Genomic DNA, 26,732 nt, shown 5'->3' with positions numbered 1-26,732 from the left:
TAGCTAAATGGTTAGCGTCGCCGCTAGCATAACTCCCTAGCTAGATAGCTTAAATCGTACCTTGCTTGCCATGGCATTTGCAGTTGCCAGGCGCCATGTTGGAAGACCCAAGTCAGTCTGTTGGAAGTTCTCCAATCGTCCACATGGCTGGCTGCATTTTGCTACCAACTGAAACTTCAGGAAGATTGCCCATTATTTCGTTTTTCTAAGGACCCAGAAAACTGAGGTAGTGGGAGAACCTATTCAAGTAATTGTGTGCAGGCTAACTAAAATGAGCTGCTAACGTAATGGAACTTTACATACTGTATAGCTAGTTAAGTGAATTAAATATCACCAGCTTGCTAACTTCATATTAGCTAGTTAGCTAGCTAGCTATCTTGATGTATTTGTCATTGTAACTCTAAATGCATTTGTAGCTAGGTAGCTAGCTAACAGCCATGAAAGAGGGTGAAAGGATTAGCTAGCAGTTCCAGCTGTCAGAAGGGAGAGCAGGCACCTCTGGATAGGGCAGGTACCTTTGTGGGAGGACATTATGAAAATATTCTCCAGTTCCAGTCCCTAGGGAGAAATACGGAGGACAGAGAGATATAGCAACATAATATTCAGTGCTGTCTAATTTAACTATAATGCAGCCTGTTTCTTTGTGAGATTTTGTGTCCTCTGATACAGAGAGCCGTAAACCCTGTCTGCAGATGAAGAGGTCCCAATGAATGTCCCAAGAGAATAAGGGTACATCCTTGTATACCATGGATTATATGTGTACCTATGTTAGCACATTTTGTGAACAAAAATACTGTTTAAAAGTCATTAGTTGATAATCAAGTGTACTATTTCTGGGCTGGAACAGAAGTCTGCTCCCCCCATAGATCATGGATCAGTGTTGTGAGGTTGACCACCTATGGTATAGACTTTTTTTTGTTCACCTGAAATTATGCTTTAGTAATAATAGCCTACTTGTTACTAAAATGTATAACCTTTACATATGCGTTAGCTTACTTGTACACTTTGAAATGATATGAAATAGTGTTGATTCTTTGAAGTTAAGTGTTTAAACTTGTTATATTTGTTAAGTTAACTATTATTCAAGATGAACTAGTGTCGATGTTGATTAATCACAATCCTTCAATAAAGAGGGGAAGGGAATTTGTCTGTTTTTGTGTTGTATTCTCAAATGAACATTACATTTTGTTCAGTCATAAGCTCTCCAATTAGTTTTATTTGATTGTAGCAATTTTTTCAGGATATCAGCCATGTGAACCCATTTTGCAGATGATAATGGCATGCAACACCAATGCATCTATAGGCCTACAGCAGTGGTTCCCAACTCCAGTCCTTGAGTACACATTGTTGTTGTAGCCCCGGACAAACATACCTGATTCAACTCAGAGGGCCTGATGATTAGTTGACAAGTTGAATCAGGTGTGTTTGTCCAGGGCTAAAATAAACTATACTGTTGGGGGTACTCGAGGACTGGAGTTGGGAACCACTGGCCTATAGTATGATGGCATTAGCCTTATAGGCATTTGCAATGCAGCCCTTGACATTGTGCATCTGAAGCAGAGAATAGCTTAACTCACACATTGTTTACATATTGTTCAGCGATATGTTCTCAATTTAAAAACCATACCAGTGGACAATGTATGTGAGGCTAGTAATTATGCTGGATTTTGTACATGCCTTGTGCTGACACGAAATTGTTTAGTACAAATCAAACCCTTGTAATCTAGGTGAAATGTATGGAAGCAGTAGATGATGGGATCCTTAGTTTAAAACATACACACAACTACTACCACAAGTTCAATGCCAGATACTTTTCTTCCAGAAGGTCTGAGTGGCACTCGGAGGTGCTACTGTGATAATGAAGATGGTTTGCCTATGACTACCACAACAATTTTATTGTCTATGCTAAATGTGTTTAAATTGTAAAATAAATTAAAATAGTTGCGCTATAAGGAATACTTATATTCAATGGGGCTAGGCAAAGCAGAGATGACAAAATACTTTTCATTTCACCCATACAACAATATAGCCTATTATTAAAGTACAGTATGTTTACAATATCATAAATAAGTATTTTACACATGACGACAAGGTGAAGGTGCTCTCTACTCAAATGGCAGAACAAGAATCATTCAGATTGTCCAAAGCACAGCATATGACAGCCATCTCGTATAACTGAGCGATGTCTCCTTTTATACAGTGGGGAAAACAAGTATTTAGTCAGCCACCAATTGTGCAAGTTCTCCCACTTAAAAAGATGAGAGAGGCCTGTAATTTTCATCATAGGTACACGTCAACTATGACAGACAAATTGAGGAAAAAAAATCAAAAAAATCACATTGTAGGATTTTTTATGAATTTATTTGCAAATTATGGTGGAAAATAAGTATTTGGTCACCTACAAACAAGCAAGATTTCTGGCTCTCACAGACCTGTAACTTCTTCTTTAAGAGGCTCCTCTGTCCTCCACTCGTTACCTGTATTAATGGCACCTGTTTGAACTTGTTATCAGTATAAAAGACACCTGTCCACAACCTCAAACTGTCACACTCCAAACTCCACTATGGCCAAGACCAAAGAGCTGTCAAAGGACACCAGAAACAAAATTGTAGACCTGCACCAGGCTGGGAAGACTGAATCTGCAATAGGTAAGCAGCTTGGTTTGAAGAAATCAACTGTGGGAGCAATTATTAGGAAATGGAAGACATACAAGACCATTGATCTGGGGCTGATCGACGCATGATCTCACCCCGTGGGGTCAAAATGATCACAAGAACGGTGAGCAAAAATCCCAGAACCACACGGGGGGACCTAGTGAATGACCTGCAGAGAGCTGGGACCAAAATAACAAAGCCTACCATCAGTAACACACTACGCCGCCAGGGACTCAAATCCTGCAGTGCAAGACGTGTCCCCCTGCTTAAGCCAGTACATGTCCAGGCCCGTCTGAAGTTTGCTAGAGTGCATTTGGATGATCCAGAAGAGGATTGGGAGAATGTCATATGGTCAGATGAAACCAAAATATAACTTTTTGGTAAAAACTCAACTCGTCGTGTTTGGATGACAAAGAATGCTGAGTTGCATCCAAAGAACACCATACCTATTGTGAAGCATGGGGGTGGAAACGTCATGCTTTGGGGCTGTTTTTCTGCAAAGGGACCAGGACGACTGATCCGTGTAAAGGAAAGAATGAATGGGGCCATGTATCGTGAGATTTTGAGTGAAAACCTCCTTCCATCAGCAAGGGCATTGAAGATGAAACGTGGCTGGGTCTTTCAGCATGACAATGATCCCAAACACACCGCCCGGGCAACGAAGGAGTGGCTTCGTAAGAAGCATTTCAAGGTCCTGGAGTGGCCTAGCCAGTGTCCAGATCTCAACCCCATAGAAAATCTTTGGAGGGAGTTGAAAGTCTGTGTTGCCCAGCTACAGCCCCAAAACATCACTGCTCTAGAGGAGATCTGCATGGAGGAATGGGCCAAAATACCAGCAACAGTGTGTGAAAACCTTGTGAAGATTACAGAAAACGTTTGACCTGTGTCATTGCCAACAAAGGGTATATAACAAAGTATTGAGAAACTTTTGTTATTGACCAAATACTTATTTTCCACCATAATTTGCAAATAAATTCATAAAAAATCCTACAATGTGATTTTCTGGATTTCTTTTTCTCATTTTGTCTGTTATAGTAGACGTGTACCTATGATGAAAATTACAGGCCTCTCTCATCTTTTTAAGTGGGAGAACTTGCACAATTGGTGGCTGACTAAATACTTTTTTTCCCCACTGTATCTGGAAAAGGATGAAGTAGAAGTAGAAACTGATGCTGCTGCAGCATTGCTCATCTTCACAGTGGGAATCCAGTCGACATAGGTGTCTTGATAGAGGTCAGCTAGTGAACCTACAGTAGTACATAAACAAATGAAAAGCACTCATGATATTAGAGTATCATTTCTTCAGGTCACCTATACCATCAGGGCACTTAAGTGTTTGATTGTGTTTAATTCATTCAGGTGTTTTAGTGTCATGTAAAGATTGTTGTCTATTGTTGGGCTGGAACAACCAATAGTCAACACAGCAGGTTGTCCTATCCCATTGAGACCTTTGTCCTATATCCATACATTTTACCTCCTCTTATTAATAAAGTTCTCAACAAATGATCATTGGGTTTCTATATGAATATATGATAACCACTGGAGTTTTTTGGACAATAATGTTATAAAGGTGCATTTTTATGGTGAAAAAATAGCTTCCCCAAAACATGAAACTCACGTGACACATGCTAATAGCGAGACTACAAGCTATCTAGCTAGCTAATTTTGGCTAACTTACCGTAGTGTTGTTGTTAACACCTGGTTAGTGTAACAGCTACACTAAACTCGAAATCGACATACCAGTGATGAAATGATCATAGCAGACCCTGTACTGACAGCTGTCTGGGTTCTGGTCTTGATGGGCAAAAAGGTTTCTTCGCTTTTCTGACAGTTCTCGAGTCTTATCTCATTGGTATCACCAATGGTGTTTCATGATTCTCAGGACTGTGCGGTGGTGGCAATTTTCCTTTTGTAGTATCGCGTCAATGCTGGTAATTATTGCTGTCAAACAAAGAGTCCGCTTAGGCTGTACTTTGATTATAAGTTTTATTTATATCACAAGATGTCAGCATAAGTTTACAGACCCTGCCGGGCTGGAGAACAGTGTCCAAAGATAATGTCTGTTCTAACCCCCTCTGCCTCCAGCCTATACTTATAAAGAATGCAAAAATATGGGTTACTCCCTCTGCTGTCCAATCACCTGCCTCCCCTGGGGCGTCACCCTACAAATGGTTATTTTTGAACTAAAATAAGGTTCCACTAGAATAGTCATAATCTTAATACACTACATATTCCCCCCTTCGAGACAAACTAAAAGTCTCGAAAACAAAAAGAACAGGATTATGACAAGTAACAATTTATCTTATTGAGTATCTTTAACATTAAACCAAAAAACATTTTTCTCTAGAGTGTAAATACCTTTCTATGAAATATGAACAAATGTTTATGAAGTGTGAATACATTACTATGAAATATGAACAAATCTTTATGGAGTGTGAGAGCGAAAAACCTGTCTGGCAGCCTTCGTTCCAAATATCAATCCATCAATCAAGACAGTAAAATTATCTCACGGTCCCTCTGCCCCAGGCAACCACCTAGGTACTCCAGATCAACTCATAAATCCTTATCAATGCATTTGAAACTATGATGCAATTAAATACACATGAAAGCCCCAGCAAACAAAATACTATCCAAAATGTCCACTCTCAGGCTGGTCGACCCATCGGACCCTACATTGGATCTCTATCCCTGCCTAGACTCCATGTCCCTAAGCATTCCCGAAATAAACAAAAACATCTAAGATCCCCACATGTATCCAATAACCATCAAATATCATTCTACAAAAATTAATACCTAAGAAAATGACACACATTATGTATTACACATGCAAATATGTCTATATTTCATTGCAGACACTGGAATGTAGTCCACTACACTTCATCTCCTCCATAGTCTCGACTTCCAATGCATTGTTGATGATGGAATCGGAACCTTTCCACACCTTCCTTGTTCCATCTCCTCCAGTCATTGTCCTTTCATATTGTCCTTGTTTGCGTATTTCAATCTCTACATATTCCCCCATATGCTTCTGGAAGAAAAGAAAATACCAAACAGTATCTTTTGCAAAACAACACTTTCAAATTAAACATCAATATCAACTAAGAATATAAAAATTATATATAAATGATGTATGAATCACATTATCCTATTTCCCCCCTTTGATTCATAACATCATACTAAAATCACACTAATATTGATTTTTTTTTTTGAAAAATGATCAAACAATCAAAAAGGATATTTATCCATCAATACTCCATCCAGTCCCACTTGTCCATCTTCATCCAGATCAGGAACAGTCAACAACGGCATCTGAGTGTTGTCTCCAGGCATCACAACTCCAACCCATCTTAATATCATAGCTTTCGCAAAGGTCAGTAACAAAGTACAAAAGCAAAACATCACACAAAGCGCTATCAGAGCTGCAACTAAAATCTGAACCATCACTGCTCCTACTGGGCCTAACTGATCTTGCAACCAAGTCTTCGCTGACCATCCAGCTCCTTCAGATCTACCAAACGCATCCCTTATATTCTTCAACGCATCTATAACACTCGTGATATTATCGGAACTATCTGGGATCAAAGTATAACAATCATCCCCCGTCAGATTCATAGCCAAACATAAGCCACCTTGTTTTGCTAAAATATAGTCAAGAGCCATGTCATGTTTCAACAGCGTCAGTCTGTGACTTCTTTGAGTATTTGACAGAAGGTTAAACCCTCTTATTGTTTCATTCGCAAACCCCTGCAAAGTATAGGTAATATTATCAATATGATCTGCCAAAAATGTTACACCATACCATGGAAAAAGTCCCAGTCCCCACTTCTCTCCTAGACTTATCCTCCAATGGTAGGCTTCAAGACTATGAAATGTTGCCATGTCTCTTTTCACCCTATTTCCAACCCTAGCTTCAGATTTATCTGTGTCCGGTGCTACCCTTCTTTTAATGGTAAAAGCCTCATATGGAAGCTTCAATGTTGACATGTAACAACATCCTGTCCATCCATAGGGTAAGAATATATATGCTTTATCACCACAAACCCACCAAATATCTCTAAAATTCCCAATAGTCACATTGCCAGGCAAAATCTGATCTTCCACCATCAAAGTCTTGCTGTTCTTACTACCGGGAACATAAAAAGTAACATTATATTTCTCATCTCTAACCTTATGTTCATGCTTACCCAAAGTCATCATATAATCATCACAATCTGATATTCCCATGAACATACCCTTCCCATCATATGTTTTATTAGAACAAAAACAACTTTTAGCCCTCACTGCTTTCACCTCCAATGCTTCAGGGTTCACTGTTACCTGATTTTCCTTCCCATCTAACAAATTCACATAGGGTAATTCATTTAACCAAGAACACCTAAACCTAGGCTTAAACAAATGTTTTGACAACGACATTATTTTATCTGTTAATGATTGTTGCTGATACAACAGCCATGACAAAGCATAAGATTGACACATACTCGATAAAGGTTGAGCGACCGTCTCTAAAATGGAACCCCACGTCTCTGGTGCTGGAATTCTCAACAGACATGGACCCTCAAGATTCCTCACTGATCTCACAGAATGAGTTAACTGTTGGAACCAAAGATTTCTACCTGCCCATTCATCTTTAATCTTCAAAACAGAAGAATCAAATCCATATGCCTTCCATTTAGTTTCTCTTTTCCCTAACGAGCGGTATTGATCAGATGTATCTTCTGATGTTATGTTGAAATCAAAGAACTCATCCTGTACCTCCATGATATTATCTTGCACTATTTCAGATGAATCTATATTGTTCTCTACCACTATCTGCTGAGTCACTCTTGCTACATCCTTTAATTTCAGAAAAGTTGTTGTCGGTGTCGGTGTCATACTTCCTACATTTGTTATTGCCGTCGTACCATTAATCCCTTCCAAAGTTACCATTAAAGTAGTTGATTTAGTTGATGTATTAACACCCTTAACTACTTCTAGTGGGAAAGCTACCGATATTCTCTGTGTATTATTTACTGTTGGAGTGGCTACTGTAATATACTTCTCCTGACCTCCTTTGGTGACTGTGGAAGCTTCAACAGACTTCAACTCTTCCATTATAAGCGTCACTTTAAGAATTACATAGCCTTTTAACCAATAATTCTTAACCGGAACAAATGTTAATGCTTGCACTAGATAAGTACACATATATTCTCCCTGATCTTTCTCTGTAACATTACGCAAAATAAGTGAACAATCACTCATAACCCTCTTCCCCTTCATATTGTTGTACAAAATATACTTCCTTTGACTAGGGGGCACCGCTTCTACATCTGGTCCTGATAACAATACTTCTTCTCCATAATTATCTCTCCATGTGGGAGGAATGTCCCCTCCCCCACTCCATCTCTCACAGCTACAAGGAAGATGAGCTGTATCACCCATCCTAACCCTAATAACAGTCTTTTCCTCTAAAATTGGTGCTGGAGCTATTGGTTCCTTTGTAATCAAATGCGATATATTTATGGCTTTAATAACTATCAATGTTGAAAGAGTTAAATTGCTTCTCACTGTTGTTATAATAGACTGAAGTGTTGATGTTATTGTTGTTACTTCATCCATTCCCCCTAAGACTCTTAACTCTTCACTTGTATTTCCATCTTTCACCACTAGTGTCACTACATTAACTATCAGTCCTAACTCTAATCCCTCACTTTCAACCTGTTGATTATAAAACATACATTTATAATCACCTTGATCTTCCTGCTGGGAATTGTAAATATAGATACCGCAATCACCCTCAATCTTCATTGTTCTCTCATCATTTAGCAACGCATACTTTCTCAATGCAATTGCTTCTAACAGATCTAAACTCCTGCCATATCTATCTTCCCACTGAACTCTAAATTTCCCTTCACCACTGTTCTCTCTCGTGCACTTACATGGGAGCTGAGCTGACTGTCCTAGAGTTACTTCAACCCTAGTTTTCGTAACGTTTTGGTCTGACTTTTCTCCTAACTGGTCTAGGCCTACTTTGTCTAACTGAATCACTAGCTTCTCCTGTAACATAGTTGCCCTTGGTGCTCTCTGCTGCTTCACATTCCACTGAAATATTCCCTGTTGCTTCTGGGACGTATTGAAAATCAATTTCCCCAAATTCCCTTTCCTTTCCATCCATTGCATAGTCATCTCTGGCATCATCAGAAGTGTAAACATTATCATCAACGTTATCCCCAACATTGATAATTTCTCCCTCTTCCTGTTCTCCCCTATCTCCATCATCTCTCTCTGCGCGTGGCACCTCTTCTCCAGGCGCTTTAACACAATGTGACAAATGATACCACGTAGGAGACCCCTTAACCTGGACAGCTGTTCCAGTACTACGAACCACTTCAAATGGTCCTTCACGACGTTCGTTATACCACTTCCTTCTGAATACCTTTACGAATACTTTGTCCCCCGGTTGTACTGTATTCCTCTTTTCCTCTTCAAGCTCCTCCTGCACCTCTTCTTGTCTTTGCCTGTCAGAAACATATGTGGACAACTTTTTATGAAAATTGGCCATATATGTAACGTAGGCTCTCATTTCATCTTCCAACAGAGCCAAGCTTGGACCCTTTCCGCTTGTCCAACAAGGCGTAGCCATCCTTCTTCCTGTTACCAACTCATGGGGTGTCATACGTAGATCACGCAACTCACTTGAGCGACACACCATTAGTGCTAAAGGAAGCGCCGCTATCCAGTTTAGACCCGTATGTTGACAAATCTTCACAATGCGATTTTTCAAGACACCGTTCATTCTTTCACACATCCCTTGACTTTGTGGGTGATAAACTGCTCCAAGATGTTGCTTAATTCCCAATTTTTGCAACATCAATTTCACTGATTTATCCACAAATTCCCTTCCATTGTCTGAGGATATTCGATCGGGTAATCCCCACCTGCTTATGACTTCTTTACACAAGAACTTAGCAACCGACTGAGCATCTTTACGCTTGGTTGGACAAGCCTCCGTCCATCGTGAAAATCTATCTACAACCACCAACATGTATCTTTTCCCATCAACTGGTTTTATCATATCAACAAAGTCAATAACCAACTCACGCATAGGACCCTTTGGTGTAGGAATGTAACCCGGATGAACAGTTACCCCTCTTCGAACATTATTTTTAAGACAAATTGTGCACCTTCCTATCATATAATCAATTTGTTCAAACAAATATGGAGCCCAAAAACCATATTCCTTTGTGATCTTTCTGTTAACCTCCCCCCTCGCAACATGAGCTAACCCATGTGCTTCCTGAATCATCAGACCTAAGAGGTCTAGAGGCGCTACTATCAACCCCTCATGGTTTCTCCACAGACCAGTTGCATCTTTGACCGCTCCTCGGTCTAGCCATAGCTGTTTGTCGATCATAGAAGCAGCTTCTTGCATCAAAATTACATCCTGAAGCGTAATTTTGTCTTCCAAGTCCACTCCATGAGTGACCAGAAAAACTTTTCCCAATTTATCCGCTCCTGCGACGGCTTTTGCAGCTTCATCAGCAGCTTTGTTCCCTTGTGTCACTTTTGACACATCTGTTTTGTGAGCTGCACACTTAGCTATCGCTATCTCTTTAGGCTTCATCATAGCATGCAACAGTTTCATTATTTGCGCATGATGTTGTATCGGAGAACCATCCGTTTTCTTAAACCCTCAACCTTTCCATACTGCCCCAAACAAATGACATACACTATGTGCATATGCTGAATCAGTGTATATCGTTACTCGCTTTCCTTCTGCTAACAAACATGCTTCTGTTAGCCCCACAAGTTCAGCAAGTTGTGCAGACGCAGGCTGTGGTATTACTTCAGCCTTTTCCACAACAAATCCAGTTCCTCTGCCTTTAACTACTGCATAACCAGCACACAATTTATCTCCCACCCGATAACAAGACCCATCAGTCCAATACTCCAGGTCTGCCTCACGTAATGGAAAGGCTTGTAAATCTGATCTAAGCCTCGAATATCTCTCTGCTTCTTGGACACAATCATGTGGCTCACCATCCTCTGAAGTTGGTAAACTCTCGGCTGGATTTACTGTATCACACCTCACTAGGGTGACATCTTCCTGCTCTAAGAGCCTATGATAGTCTCTGAGCCTAGGCATAGTCAATGTATATTTCCCATAGTTCAGAAGATTTCTGAGACTATGATGGGTAAGAATTGTTACTGGGTAACCCATCGTGACCGATGACGCTTTGTCATACATTGAATATACTCCCACCATTGCTCTGTAGCACAGTGGTAACCCTAGTTCTACCTCTGAATAAGCAGTAGAGTAGTAGGAAATAGGCTGAGGATTCGTCCCCGTGCCTGTCGGTTGACAAAGAACTGCACACGCATATCTACCTCCAGTAGAAGTAGACACATATAGCAAAAAGTTATTTGAGTAATCTGGTAGTGTAAGTGCAGGTGCCTCCTGCAACCTCTGTTTGATCGTTTCAAATGCCACATGGCCTTCCTGTGTCCAGGAAAGATTGCTATGGAGTTGACCACTCTCAGTACCCCTAACCATAGCTCTCAAAGGTGCCATCAAACTAGTATAACCCTCCACCCAAGCTGAGGAATAACCAGCAATACCCAGAAATGTCATCATCTCTCTGACCGTTCTAGGCTTCGGAGCCTTACGAATAGTTTCCACTTGCCTGTCCGAAATGTTTCTGTGGCCATGCGTTATGTTTTGACCTAAATACACAACCTTCTCCTGGCAATATTGCAGCTTTTTCTGTGAAACCTTATGCCCCTTTTCTGCCAATACCTGTAGCAATTTAATTGAGTCTCTATGACATGTTTCCTTATTTTGTGAGCAAACAATTATATAATCTACGTACTGAATGACAGTGCTCTGCAATATCTGATCTATCCCTACCAAATCATCCTTCAGTACTTTATTGAAGATATGAGGACTATGCCGGTACCCCTGTGGCATTCTACTGTACTCATAGAATTGTCCCTTATATGTGAACCCAAATAAATTCTAAAATAAAAAATGCCCCACATAAGTCTAACACCGTAAAATGTGTCGCATCAGGAGGAACTTGGGCTAACAAGGTATGAGGGTCTGGCACTTCTGCTGGAAAGTCAGTCACTACCTCATTTACTGCTCTCAAATCATGAACCACACGATAAGTTCCATCTGGTTTTTCCACAGGCCACAAAGGCGTGTTACTCCGAGGGTTTTTTGTTGTCCTTAAAACACCTGCTTTCGAAAGTCCTTCAATTTGTGGTCCAATCCCTTGGATTGCTTCATCTTTCAATGGATACTGATTTTTCCATGGAGGTCTGGCTCCTGGTCGAAGTTCAACTTTCACAGGTTGGGCTGATTTTACAAGTCCAATATCAGTACTGTGTTGAGACCACAACCCTTCTGGAACTTGTTGCAACATCTCCTCTTTCATAGAGTCTGAAACTATCTTCATATTGCAAATAGATTCATGTGTCATCCCTACAGCCTGTGGCTCTCCTTGTCCTTGAGCCGAAATCATTATTTTAAGAAATCGTTGATCTTCACTTCTCCAGATCGCCAAATTCTCTTTCATTGGTCTGAAAATAAGTTTCTCTGCTTCTGTCATCATTTCTCCTATTTGCTTCTGCTCATAGCCTTCCGAAACCAACAAGGTAACATGTGGCACACTCTTCTCAATCTCAAATTCTTTATTCAGATAGTCGTCGGTGTTTATCTTCATAGCTGCTCCTTGTGGTCCTACAATAATGCAACTTGAGCTAAGTTGAACATTTTCCGGTTGATGACTCAACCATTCCTCTGAGTGTGGTTGGGCAGCCTTCTTGAAATACTTGAGCGTACAATGGAATGGATATTCCGGAAGCCTCGCATCCGGCATATTTGCAACAATAAATCTCTCCCATATCTTAGCCTGCTTCATAAAATCTTCACTGAGATTTCCAATCCAGAATACTGAAGACGAATCCATCTCTGTCATCATCAACAATTGGTAAACCTTTTCCTTTGGCATTTCTACCAGACAGCCGTCTGGTGTACATCTTATTGTACAGTTCAACTTACACAATGCATCTCTTCCCAATAATGCAACAGGTGTATGTTCTGATACCAGTATGGGTATTGTAATTTTCTGATTTTTATAGCAGAGCTCAATTGGTTCCGTAAGAGGAATCAGCTGTTTTACTCCCTCAAATCCGATTGTCCTAATGAGTTGATTGGACATAGGGAGATGTGTAGCATCTTCAGGCCGAACACAGGTGAACGCAGCTCCGCTATCCGCCATCACTTCCAATGGTCGGTTGTTTATTTTCACCTCAATTGTTGGATCTTTTTCCGGTCCTGATGCTACCAGCTGACACCCCCCTTTCGGATCTTCTAGGCACCTCTAGAATCCTTGCTCCGGACCCCTATAGGGGTTCACCGGTCCTCCAGATGATCTTGACTGGCCCCTGTGTCTTCCTCTGAAATTCCCTCTGATGTTTCCTCCTGACCCATTGCACTCACGGGCATAGTGACCAACCTGTCCACAATTATAACACACATTTGGAGACTGCTGGAAGTATGGCTTAAATCTTCCTCCCCTTTCTAATCTTTCTCGTCCTCTTCCTCTCCAATTCTGTGTCTGTCCAGAAACTGGCTGTGGATATGAAACAACTGGTACCGCCACTGGTGGCTGGTACAATTGCGGTTGGAACTGTTCTGGTTGAAGCTGTGGCAGTGATTATTGATTTGGTGCACACTGATTCTGCATAACCAAAGCTTGTTTCTTCTCCTTCTTATTCTCCCCCAGTTGTATTTGATTGAGTTTTCTGAGAGTTTCTTCGTCCTGTTCTTTCTGGTTGTGTTCCTTTTTCCTGTACAGATCCACTTGATGGGCTATATGATCGGTATAGACACCTTTTGTCATGCTTCCAAGTCCAACCACTTCTGCCAGCTTGCTCCTTACTGGTGAGGGCAGTCCCATTTGCAGTTTAGCTCTCAAAATTGACTGCTCAATTTGACTCACATCTGGATCATTTCCAGTAATATTTCTCCACACTTGATGAACTCTTGACACATAGGCTCTCGGATTTTCTTGTTGTCCTAGTGGGTCAATCAGAATATTATCAGGATGCACATTTGTTGGAAATGTATCTTTCAATGCTCTCCACAGACGATTCCTACTTGCAGCCAACAATTCAGGATCGTTCACTGCAGTCCCTACATATCTATTGAGTCCAGCTCTCTGAAAGACTTCTTCCATATCTGGAATCCCAAGGAGATTAGCCAAAAGTCTCTTAACGTCTCCTATGGCTGACTGTGTTCCCACCGTAATTTCTTCCAATTTCGAAATCCAAGGATAGGCCCCATCTTGAAGAATAGGCAGCTTCTCAAGTATATTTGACATATCGGTATTTTGCAAAGGCTTATATTCTAAGTTTTGACCTCGAATGATAACTGGCATAATTTTACTCGTGGCCTCTTTCCTTGGCCTCAATGCATATCTTCCCTCAACTTCTTTGGATTCTTTTCTCCGCAGTTTCTCCCTCTGTATCGTCAGCGTCTTGAGTTGTTCCTCTAGTTCTCTTACTTCTTCGAAAGTCCTCGCTTTATCCAGGCATGATACACATCGGTCTATATCTCTTTCTATTTCTTATATGCCAGTCCTTGTAGGATAAACTCCTCTCGAATGCACAGCACCTTTAGTCTCCAAATTGTTATCGCTGTCTTCATCTTTGCTTTCATCAGAACTGGAATATCTTGTATCCTTCTTCTTCAAACCTTCCTCACCCCTTCTTTCCGTTCTGGCCAACCTCCGTCTGATCACAGGATCATATCCACCCATGATCTCCTCTGAATCACTCTGATCATCATCGTCCTCATCCAGTTCCATCCTATTTATTAACCTCATTCCACCCTTAGTTTCCAGACATCTCGTTTTCTTTTTACTTTTGGAGTTTGGATGCATTTTTATGGTCGTTTCTGCTTGTCCTCTCTCTATTATTCGTTCATATTCATCTCTGATGCAATAACCACCCTGCTGGATGATCACTGGAAGCTGAGGATAAACATCCCTAAGCTCTACTTCCTTCTCATAAGGTGGGGGTCTTTTTGCTGAATCCGTATGTGAGAAAGGTATACTGACTTCTGCCCTTAGTTTTTCTGTCGCCTTCTCTTCCTTTAGCATTTTCTCTATACCTTTGTTTCTCTTATCGTTGGTATCTTTCATCAGTTTTTGTCCTTCATCTTCAAACAGCTTAAGAACACCCAGCTCTCTTTGTCTCTTTTCTTTACGTCGTTCCCTTTTTTTTCCCTTCTTTTGATCTGCCTTGTAAATTGACAGAAGCACTTTCATGATGTTGATGACGTCAGGGTTAAGAGTCCCTTCCACTGGCCATGGTTGTTCAATGTCAGGCCAACGTTTGTTCCATTTGCCGGATAACCTCGCAATACCCTTAACTAAAGGATTACTATTTTCAACTATATCAACCGGTGTAATGACTTTCATAGCCTTGCTGTCCTTTCTCCCCATTGTAACTACTCTTTTGTATTCCTTTATTGTGAATTATTTTATTTTAGACTATATAGCCTATGGCTTCCCCCTTTAATTATTAATATAAACTAAACAACCCCAAAAAAATTTAATAATATGTTTTCTTTAAATCAATCAATAAAAATATGAATATAAAAAAAAAATCAATTAAATATTTTTATTCAAAACAAAATATTTCTAATTAAAATAAAAAATCAATTAAAATGTTTTATTAAAAAATATATATATATTTCTAATTAAAATAAAAAAATCAATTAAAAATTCATTAAAAAATTATGAATAATTAAAAACAATTTTTTATTTATATATCCTATTTTACCAATTTATCAATTAGTGGCTATCTTACCACAACCCATCCGGAAAGTAAATACAAGTAGTCAACTTCACAGCAATCCCAAAAACCAAAGACTTCCAATCCTACAACACTACAATACTCATAAATTCCATTGTTTAATAAGCACCCAATTATCTTAATTTCACAGAATAATGTCAGTACTTGATTTCCAACAGAACCCCTAATCAAGCCAAGTGATGCACAGAGACTCCAAAATGCATATTTTATTCAATTGATCAGTCTGTTGCCAAGCGTCTGCGAAATTGTCATAACATCAAATATCCTGTAGGGGAAGATTTTGTAAACAGAACAGCACTAGCCTGATATCTGACTCGATCCTCTGCCGCGTCACACCTTGTCACGTGATGTACACGTCAGCACCTCCTCTCTTTCTCTCTCTCTCTCCTCTCGTCCTATCGCCTCTCATATGACAAGGGAACAAAAAGGACAGACAAGCATTTAAAGTTGATACACTCACTGAGTTATTTCCAGCATTCAATATTCCTCCACTCACATTCACTCTAAGAATTAACTCAGGAATAAATAGCTCAATAACATTTTTATTTATTTTAATCCGTCATTTTATTTTATTTATTTTAATCCGTCAACATATATCTAATTTATAAATTCAATAGATCTCAACAAATAGTTTCATTTTCAAACAACAGCCGACGTAACAACTAGAACATTCCAGTGTAACAGAGGAATGACCGATTTACCCCTAAGTCACTCTAGTGTCGTAAAATCCCGTGTTGTAGTTTAGTAAAATCCCACGTGTTGTAGTGTAGTGCCATAAAATCAAACGTGTCATAATCTCGTGCCGTAAAATCACACGTGTCGTAATCTAATGTAGTAAAATCACACGCATCGTAGTGTAGTGCCGTAAAATCAAACATGTTGTAGTTTAGTAAAATCACACGCATGCGCATTACATTTAACAATACGATTTCACCGTGGAAGGGAAATTCTCAGCTCTCTCCCCAACCCAAACAGACAGTTAACAGTCCTGCTGTACCTCCGTTTTCCCCTCATAGTCAAACAACATTTAACAGAGCTCACAAAGCATAGAACCTGAATTCTACACACACAAACATAATTTAAGAGGCTTTATTCCATCGCAATGGCCCTCTAAGGTCATATGTTAGCATGTAGCATGCAGCATATCAGCATTTAGCATTAGAATTTAGCATTAGCATGTATCTAACATGTGGCTTGCAACATGTAACAATGTAACCTGCATTGCGCCTAATTCTTTTTTTTCCTTTGTAACTAACTTTATGCTGCCGTGAGTTATGGATATTCTTATGAGAGGTCACATCAGACAAATGCTTCGTCAAACACCAGCTGAGCGGTAACATGCAACAGAATGTATATTCCAGTCTCCAGTTCCCAGAACCGACCTAATACACCTCTAACGCGTAGAAGGATTTTCAGCCCATCCTATGATGGCCCCCCTGGGGTCTTTCCAGATTCGCAATGCCCTAAAATGTGTATACGTATATCTGCCTTATTCACTACCATCGATTGTTGTAGAATTCCTATTTGCCTATTCCTTCTCCTTTTGCGCCGTTCACCAATGCACCCCAAATTTAGAATAATTATTACAAACCCTTTGTCGACAGCAACAAAAACACATCAGCACACACCCAAGTAATTTTACACGGTACACCCTTCCAATGCCCATCCATAAGCCCGCGAACCAACTAACGCCCAAAATTTGTGAGGAATCTCACCTTATAGCCGGCTTGAGCGGTAGTCACCTCGCGGCTCACGAATGGAACACAAGAACGATGCAGAACAATCTCAGCGGAGCCTCCATTTGTAGTATCGCGTCAATGCTGGTAATTATTGCTGTCAAACAAAGAGTCCGCTTAGGCTGTACTTTGATTATACGTTTTATTTATATCACAAGATGTCAGCATAAGTTTACAGACCCTGCCGGGCTGGAGAACAGTGTCCAAAGATAATGTCTGTTCTAACCCCCTCTGCCTCCAGCCTATACTTATAAAGAATGCAAAAATATGGGTTGCTCCCTCTGCTGTCCAATCACCTGCCTCCCCTGGGGCGTCACCCTACAAATGGTTATTTTTGAACTAAAATAAACATCCCCCCCAGGTTCCACTAGAATACTCATAATCTGAATACACTACACTTTCCCTTCACCATAGTTAGAGGAAGATTCTTCAAGGGAGGAACGGGTATAGCCAACCAAGTAAGCTGTATCCAGTGACTTCTTGTTAGCATGCTAGCCACCACGCTAGCATGCTTCAAAATGTTGTGGTTTTACTTCAAAAAAATGTTTACTAGCTACACCAAGCTATCTTTTCTATCTGTCTTTTTCGGAAACGGTATCCGGCCATCACACTGCGTGCCACCGTCAGAGATAACCCACTAATTTCTAGCTACCTGACTAGCCTAACACGCTAGTTTTTCTGACGACTAAAAACATAGCATCCCAGCTATGGCGACAAAAGTAACTCCCCATTCCAAACAAGGGAAAGCTCCCAACACGAATATGCTCCTGTGGAAACAAGATATTGGCCAAGGACACCTGCTTGGTGTGCTCCGCTTGCATTGGGCTGCAACATGCCCAGGAAGAGTTAGCCTCCCCCGGCTCCTGTCCACACTGTGTCGATATAGGACTCGTTTTACTGTGGATATAGATACTTTTGTACCTGTTTCCTCCAGCATCTTCACAAGGTCCTTTGCTGTTGTTCTGGGATTGATTTGCACTTTTCGCACCAAAGTACGTTAATCTCTAGGAGACAGAACGCGTCTCCTTCCTGAGCGATATGACGGCTGCGTGGTCCCATTGTCAGGGGTGCTGAAGGTGGGTGTGGTGCAGGAATCAAGCGCAGGATGCAGAAGCTAAGTCCAAAAGACTTTAGTAAATTATTCACGTAGTAAACGAGCACAATAAGCCCGGAGGCGAAATAAATGCGCACACAGGCGTCAAACAAAAGGCGCACTAACATGTGCGAAAACCTCTCCAAACAACGGAGGGAAGTACGTAGCTCAGAACACCAAAACAGAAGAGCAATCACACACAACATCATACACACACAACGAGAACTAAATAGGACACTAATGAGGACTAACTAGACACAGGTGTACAACATCAAGACAAAACCAAACGAACATGAAACATAGATCGGTGGCAGCTAGTACTCCGGGGACGACGACCGCCGAAACCTGCCCGAACAAGGAGGAGGAGCAGCCTCGGCCGAAACCGTGACAGTACCCCCCCCTTTACGCGCGGCTCCAGCCGTGCGCCGACCCCGGCCTCGGGGACGACCAGGAGGGCGCGGAGCAGGGCGCACGGGATGGTCCTGGTGGAACTCCGGGACCATCCTGAGAAGAGAAGAGACACATGGAACGAGGGGTTAATATTCTTATATTCAACAGGCAGATGTAACCTATAACACACCTCGTTCAATCTTCTCAGGACTTTAAAAGGCCCCACAAACCGCCGACCCAGCTTCCGGCAGGGCAGGCGGAGGGGTAGGTTTCTGGTAGAGAGCCAGACTCGATCTCCGGGTGCGTACACCGGCCCCTCACTGCGGTGGAGATCGGCGCTCGCCTTGTGACGACGGATGGCCCGCTGCAGGTGGATGTGTGCAGCGTTCCACGTCTCCTCCGAGCGCCTCATCCAATCATCCACCGCAGGGGCCTCGATCTGGCTCTGCTGCCAAGGTGCCAGAACCGGCTGGTAACCTAACACACATTGGAAGGGGGTTAGGTTGGTAGAGGAGTGGCGGAGAGAGTTCTGGGCCATCTCGGCCCAGGGAATGTACCGAGCCCACTCCTCAGGCCGGTCCTGGCAATACGACCTCAGAAACCTACCCACATCCTGGTTGACTCGTTCTACCTGCCCGTTACTCTCCGGGTGGTACCCTGAGGTAAGGCTCACCGAGACCCCCAAACGCTCCATGAACGCTCTCCAAACTGGGGCCTCGATCAGACACTATATCCTCGGGTACCCCGTAATGCCAGAAGACGTGGGTAAATAGTGCCTCTGCGGTTTGTAGGGAAGTAGGAAGACCCGACATAGGGAGAAGACGACAGGCCTTAGAGAACCGGTCCACAACGACCAGGATGGTGGTATTCCCCTGAGAGAGGGGAAGGTCTGTCACAAAATCCACCGAGAGGTGGGACCATGGTCGTTGTGGAACGGGCAGGGGTTGTAACTTACCCCTGGGCAGGTGTCTGGGAGCCTTACACTGGGCGCACACCGAGCAGGAGGAGACATAAACCCTCACATCCCTGGCTAACGTGGGCCACCAGTATTTAGTGCTAAGACAATGCACTGTCCGGCCAATACCCGGATGTCCAGAGGAGGGTGACGTGTGAACCCAGTAAATGAGTTGATCCCGAATCTCGAGCGGAACGTACTTCCGACCCTCAGGACACTGTGGAGGGCTGGGGTCGGTACGCAACGCTCGCTCGATTTCGGCATCGACCTCCCACACCACCGGTGCCACAAGACAAGACTCCGGTAGTATGGGAGTAGGCTCAACGGACCTCTCCTCCATGTCATACCGCCGGGACAGCGCATCTGCCTTACCATTCTGGGACCCAGGGATGTACGTGATTTTAAATACGAACCTGGCGAGAAACATGCTCCATCGAGCCTGGCGAGGGTTCAGTCTCCTCGCTGCCCGGATGTACTCCAGGTTCCGATGGTCAGTCAAAATGAGGAAAGGGTGTTGAGCCCCCTCAAGCCAATGCTTCCACACCTTAAGGGCCTGAACTACAGCTAACAGCTCCCTGTCCCCGACGTCATAATTTCGCTCCGCCGGGCTGAGCTTTTTAGAGTAAAAAGCACAGGGGCGGAGTTTAGGTGGCGTGCCGGACCGTTGAGAGAGTACGGCCCCTATACCGGCCTCAGACGCGTCCACCTCGACCTGAAAGGGTAATTCGGGGTCCGGATGCGCCAGCACCGGAGCCGACGTAAACAGGTCCTTCAGTCTCCTAAAGGCCCTGTCCGCATCAGCTGACCACTGCAGGCGCACCGGACCCCCTTTCAGAAGGGACGTGATGGGAGCTGCCACCTGTCCAAAACCCCGGATAAACCTCCGGTAGTAATTCGCAAAGCCCAAGAACTGCTGCACCTCTTTGACAGTGGTTGGGGTTTGCCAATTACGCACAGCTGACACACGATCCACCTCCATTCTCACCCCTGACGCGGACACCCGATAGCCCAAAAAGGAGACCGACTCCTGGAAAAACAGACATTTCTCTGCCTTGACATATAGGTCGTGCTCCAAAAGCTTCCTCAAACACGACGCACCAGGGCTATATGCTCGGCTCGGGTAGACGAGTACACTAGAATGTCATCAATGTACACGACCACCCCTTGCCCCATATGGCATGACGAGATACTCGAAATGACCTGACATGGTACTTAACGCTGTTTTCCATTCGTCGCCCTCCCTAATGCGCACCAAGTTATACGCGCTCCTGAGATCCAGTTTTGTGAAAAACCGCGCTCCATGCAATGACTCCGTCATGGTCGCAATCAGAGGGAGTGGATAACTGTATTTCACAGTAATCTGATTGAGACCACGGTAATCGATGCACGGGCGCAACCCTCCATCTTTTTTCTTCACAAAAAAGAAGCTTGAGGAGGCGGGAGAAGTGGAGGGCCGTATGTATCCCTGTCTCAAAGATTCGGCTATGTACGTTTCCATAGCTTTTCTCTCCTCTTGAGACAAAGGATACACGTGGCTCCGTGGGAGCGCTGCTCCTGCCTGGAGATCAGTCGCACAATCCCCCTGTCTATGAGGAGGCAACTGCGTCGCCCTAGCTTTACTAAACACGAGAGCTAAATCCCCATATTCAGGCGGAATGTGCAGTGCGGGCACTTGGTTTGGACTTTCCACCGAAGTCGCCCCTACGGAAACACCCAGACATCGCCCCTCACACTGAGCAGACCACCCATTGAGAGCCCTCTGTTGCCACGAAATAGCAGGGTTATGGGTGCTTAACCAGGTAATTCCCAGCACCACCGGGTACGCAGGAGAGTCAATCAGATACAACTGTATAGTCTCCTCATGACCCCCCTGCGCACACATCCTAAGTGGCGCTGTGACTTCCCTAATCAACCCCGACCCCAACGGGCGGCTATCTAAAGCATGAACGGGAAAAGGCTTGTCAACAGGTAGGACAGGGATCCCTAAATCTAAACAAAACTTCCGATCAACAAAATTCCCAGCTGCGCCTGAATCTACTAGCGCCTTATGCTGGGAATGAGGTGCAACCTGTGGAAAACAAACAGGTATACAAAAGTGCGCAACAGAGAGCTCTGGGTAAGTGGGGCGTCTACTCACCTGGTAAGGCTCCCTAGTGCGTGGCCTGTTGTCTCCTCCCTCGGGGAACCCTCCCCAGCACCTGGCCGCAGTGTGCCCTCCACGACCGCACTTGGTGCAGGGGACAGGCCCCCTCGGGCTCCTCCTCCTCCTTTCTCTAGCGCCAGCACCCCCGAGCTCCATAGGGCTCGGCTCGGAGGTGCCGGAGGGTGGAATGGACGGACCCCACTCGGGACGTCCACGGGTGGCCAGCAGGGTGTCCAGACGGATGGACATATCGACCAACTGGTCGAAGGTGAAATTGGTGTCCCTGCAGGCCAACTCACGTTGAACGTCCTCCCGTAGGCTACATCGAAAATGGTCGATGAGGGCCCGTTCATTCCACCCTGCGTCTGCCGCTAGATTCCGGAACTCCAGCGCGAACGCCTGTGCGCTCCTCCTCCCCTGTCTCAGGTGGACTAGACGCTCCCCCGCCGCTTTGCCCTCAGGTGGATGGTCGAACACGGCCTTGAAGCGACGGGAGAACTCGGCGTAGGAGATGGTGGTGGCGTCCATCCTCCTCCACTCGGCGTTGGCCCATTCCAACGCCTTGCCCGTGAGACAGGAGATGAGGGTGGAAACGCTCTCGTGTCCCGAGGGCACCGGGTGTACAGTGGCCAGGTAGAGCTCCACCTGCAGGAGGAACCCCTGACACCCGGCAGCTGTTCCGTCATGCGCCCTCGGGAGCGAGAGCCGAATCCCACTGGGTTCCGGACCTGGGACTGGTGGACCGGCCGATGGGGGTGGCAGGGTAGGTGGAGGTGTGGGTACCCCTCTGGACTCCCATCGGTGCAGGGTGTTGATGACGTCCTGTAGAGCGGTCCCCAGTTGTCGTATCTGGTCATCCTGGCCGCGGACATGCTCCTCCAGTGACTCAGGCGTGACTGTTGCTCCTGCTGATTCCATTATTAATGGTGTGTGATTCTGTCAGGGGTGCTGAAGGTGGGTGTGGTGCAGGAATCAAGCGCAGGACGCAGAAGCTAAGTCCAAAAGACTTTAGTGAATTATTCACGTAGTAAACGAGCACAATAAGCCCGGAGGCCAAATAAAGGCGCACACAGGCGTCAAACAAAAGGCGCACTAACATGTGCGAAAACCTCTCCAAACAATGGAGGGAAGTACGTAGCTCAGAACACCAAAACAGAAGAGCAATCACACACAACATCATACACACACAACGAGAACTAAATAGGACACTAATGAGGACTAACTAGACACAGGTGTACAACATCAAGACAAAACCAAACGAACATGAAACATAGATCGGTGGCAGCTAGTACTCCGGGGACGACGACCGCCGAAACCTGCCCGAACAAGGAGGAGGAGCAGCCTCGGCCGAAACCGTGACACCCATGGTGTTTATACTTGCGTACTATTGTTTGTACAGATGAACGTGGTACCTTCAGGCGTTTGGAAATTGCTCCCAAGGATGAACCAGACTTGTGGAGGTCTACAATTTTCTTCTGAGGTCTTGGCTGATTTCTTTTGATTTTCCCATGATGTCAAGAAAAGAGGCACTGAGTTTGAAGGTAGGCCTTGAAATACATCCACAGGTACACCTCCAATTGACTCAAATTATGTCAATTAGCCTATCAGAAGCTTCTAAAGCAATGACATCATTTTCTGGAATTTACCGAGCTGTTTAAAGGCACAGTCAACTTAGTGTATGTAAACTTCTGACCCACTGGAATTGTGATACAGTGAATTATAAGTGAAATAATCTGTCTATAAACAATTGTTGGAAAAATTACTTGTATCATGTGCAAAGTAGATGTCCTTACCGACTTGCCAAAACTATAGTTTGTTAACAAGAAATTTGTGGAGTGGTTGAAAAACAAGTTTTAATGACTCCAACCTAAGTGTATGTAAACTTCCGACTTCAACTGTATGTGTACCTCTCGGGCTGCTGCGCTGTGATTGTTGCTGCAGTGTGGAGGTGAAAACCTAAGGATTTATAATGTTATAAAGGGATTCTGTATGGAGATATGAAAGGAGAAAGTACTATTTCCGATTATGCTGTTAAATAGAACACTAGTGAACATTTAAACCCATGTATGAATAGAACACTGATGTAGAGGATGAATTTGTGATGTTGCACAAATGTATAATGGCTTACTAGAGATCTGATGAAGTAACAATATAAATAATAATAATAATAATAATAATAATAATAATAATAATAATAATAATAATAATAATAATAATAATATACAACTTGAACACCCAGACGTAGATGTACGTAAGTGGTGTAAAAAGTATTCTATTCAGAGTGGTCCCTTTATGGATCATTTGATAAAGATGAGGTTAAAGCATTGTACCGGACTTGATTTACCCCTAACCAATGAAACTATACAAGCTTCTGAGATTTCCTCCACCCTGGTAATACATTTTGAAATAAGCCCATACCCTGTTAAATAAAACTAACGATTTTCTGTATTCACCTACTCAACCGTTTAATGTGCTAAGTAGAGACTTATTATGGACAGAGCATGCCATCTACAGGGGACTGATAGACAGTGCAACCCAGTTAATCCATATTTATCCCTCCAACGCAATACATATGAATCTTAAAATAATAAATATTGAAGCAGAAAGTGAATCTCCAACAGAAATTTGAAATTAATATTGAGTAACTTTTGAAGGCATACTAAGATGAAAATAATGCCTTCCAATATGGAGAAAGTTATTATGTTTGTTTTGTTTTGTTTTAAACCTTGAAAAGGGGGAAAAGCAGAATATTGTTTGAGAGTGATCCATGTGTTTAAGCAGTAGTGATTGAGGTATTCCTATTGTGAAGGGAGTCCAAGTTGAGGGAAACAGAAATGGAGACTAGTGAAAGTAACAAAGTGAATGGTAATTGGCTTTCAGATAGCAATCCAATAACGCAATATCTTAGTAATTTGAAGAAGTAAGACAGACGGATTGAGCATTGCGATTTAAATTAGAGGCCACTCACTCATCAAGGCCTGGTCCACTGCTCTTGTGTTTAAGTCATCGGTTGTTTGTGATTTAAGATAAGCTTCCTGTGGAACAATAGATAGCCGCCAGTACACACTGAACTCAAACAGGCTGTAAGAGAGACAGAGGGGAAATTTGGGACAGAGGTATGAATAATTGAATAAGACAAGTTTTTGACAATTTCCAATTATTATTAATACATTCTATAGTTTGGGTAGCACCAGTGATTTAAGTAAGAAGGTAATGTAATCTAAAACAATAATATTTTCCCATTACATGGAATTGTCTCCAGAATGAAGTAGATCCAAGTAAATGTTTTAAGTACCGAATATTGAACTGATAAGCCAGCACCAACCTTTTGAAGGTCCTAGCAGATTTGTTAAACAACAGGTTTTATATTTTGACTAGTTTATGACCCAGGGACAGTTTGTACAGAACATGCTACAGGTCAAAATGACAATGATTACAAGAGAGGGGCTCTGGGATTGTTTACTTTGGAAGGTGCCTATTCAGCTTGACGAGACACTGTATCATCTGATGTGTCTGAAGTATAATTCTGTATACGACTGATGGAATGTCCACTACCAAGTAATTTTTTTTCATGTTTATCAATGATTCTGTATCTCTCCCTTTGAAAGGCTTCCTAAGGCAAGTGCCTTGGAAGAGCCACTGAGGTCCTCGAGGTGCAGAAGAGATGCATCTATGACATCACCAACGTGCTGGAGGGCGTGCAGCTCATCCGCAAGAAGGCCAAGAACAACATCCAATGGATGGTGGGTGGCGTGTTCGAGGGCTCGGCCAGCGGCGGGGAGAAGTCATGCGCCCTGAGGAAGGAGCTGGGAGAGCTGGAGAGGGCCGAGAAGGCCCTGGAAGACCTGATCACGTCCAGCAGCACCTAGCTCAATGAGCTGACCGAACACAGGGAGAACCAGCAGCTAGGCTACGTCACCTACCAGGACATCAGGTCTATAGCCAGCCTGCAGGACCAGACGGTCATCGCCGTCAAGGTACTCAGGGGGCCCCCAACAGATCTACCTGAAGAGTAAGAACGGGCCCATTGAGGTGTACCTCTGTCCTGAGGAGGGTCTGGAGGATGCCAGCCCCGTCAAGAGCACCACCACCCCCAGGAAATACTACCCTCATCACCCCCTGGGTCACACTGCCACCCCCTCCCCCGTCATGGCACCACCACAGTACACCACTATCAAACAGGGGCCCCAATACACCAACGTCAAGCAGGAGCCCATGGAAGCTGAACTCTCCAGACCTGCACCAGTATCCCTCCCCAACACCTCCACCACCAACACCACCACCCTCCTGGATGTTGAGGGCCTCCTTGCCCTGCCCCCCAGCCTGCTCCAGATGACAGAGGACCAGCTCCCAGGCCCTGGGTTCACCCCCGACTCCAACGCCCCCTTCATCAGCTTCTCGCCTCACCTCGACAACGACGACTACCTCTGGGGGCTGGAGGACGGCTAGTGCGTGTCTGACATCTTCGACACCTATGACCTGGGAGACCTGCTCCAGAGCTGAGAGATGGAGAGAGGGAGGGAGGGAGAGGGCAGATGGGATGGGGTGGCTGTGGTTATAGCCTAGTTACGACCACGTTACCTGACCTTAAGCAACTCTGAGCCCTAGTTATTATATACGCTATAACTGGTCAGGGAAAACTCCTGTCCCTATTCATGAAGGAGTAGTGTCCTCTATAGAGGTATGTGGTGGGGGGAAATGTTACACTATGAAGCCATCAACCTTTTCTTTAGCCATGTCTGTTCCATGTTAATGATTTGTCTAAAATGGGCCCCTTTATTTGTATATATATTTGTATACTTTTTGAGTTTGGATTTAGGGTAGGGCCTGGATGGACACTGGTGTGTGTGTTTGTGTGCGCTGTGTGTGTCCAGCTTATGAAGCTCTCAGCATTGTGGTT

General features: G+C 43.6%; 1 pseudogene across 1 annotated transcript; it reads left to right on the top strand.

Moving 5' to 3' along the window:
- Positions 1 to 95: 95 nt before the first annotated feature.
- On the top strand, positions 96 to 26,335 carry LOC311107189 (transcription factor E2F2-like; annotated as a pseudogene). The gene is made up of 2 exons: positions 96 to 111; positions 25,451 to 26,335. The product of its transcript is annotated as a transcription factor E2F2-like (transcript).
- The last annotated feature ends 397 nt before the right edge of the window (positions 26,336 to 26,732 follow it).

The sequence above is a fragment of the Coregonus lavaretus genome, assembly GCF_964263955.1.
Source record: "Coregonus lavaretus genome assembly, chromosome: 31".
Classification (NCBI taxonomy): Eukaryota; Metazoa; Chordata; class Actinopteri; order Salmoniformes; family Salmonidae; genus Coregonus; species Coregonus lavaretus.
Note: the sequence above shows the minus strand (reverse complement) of the source record. Positions and strands in the feature narration are given on the sequence as shown.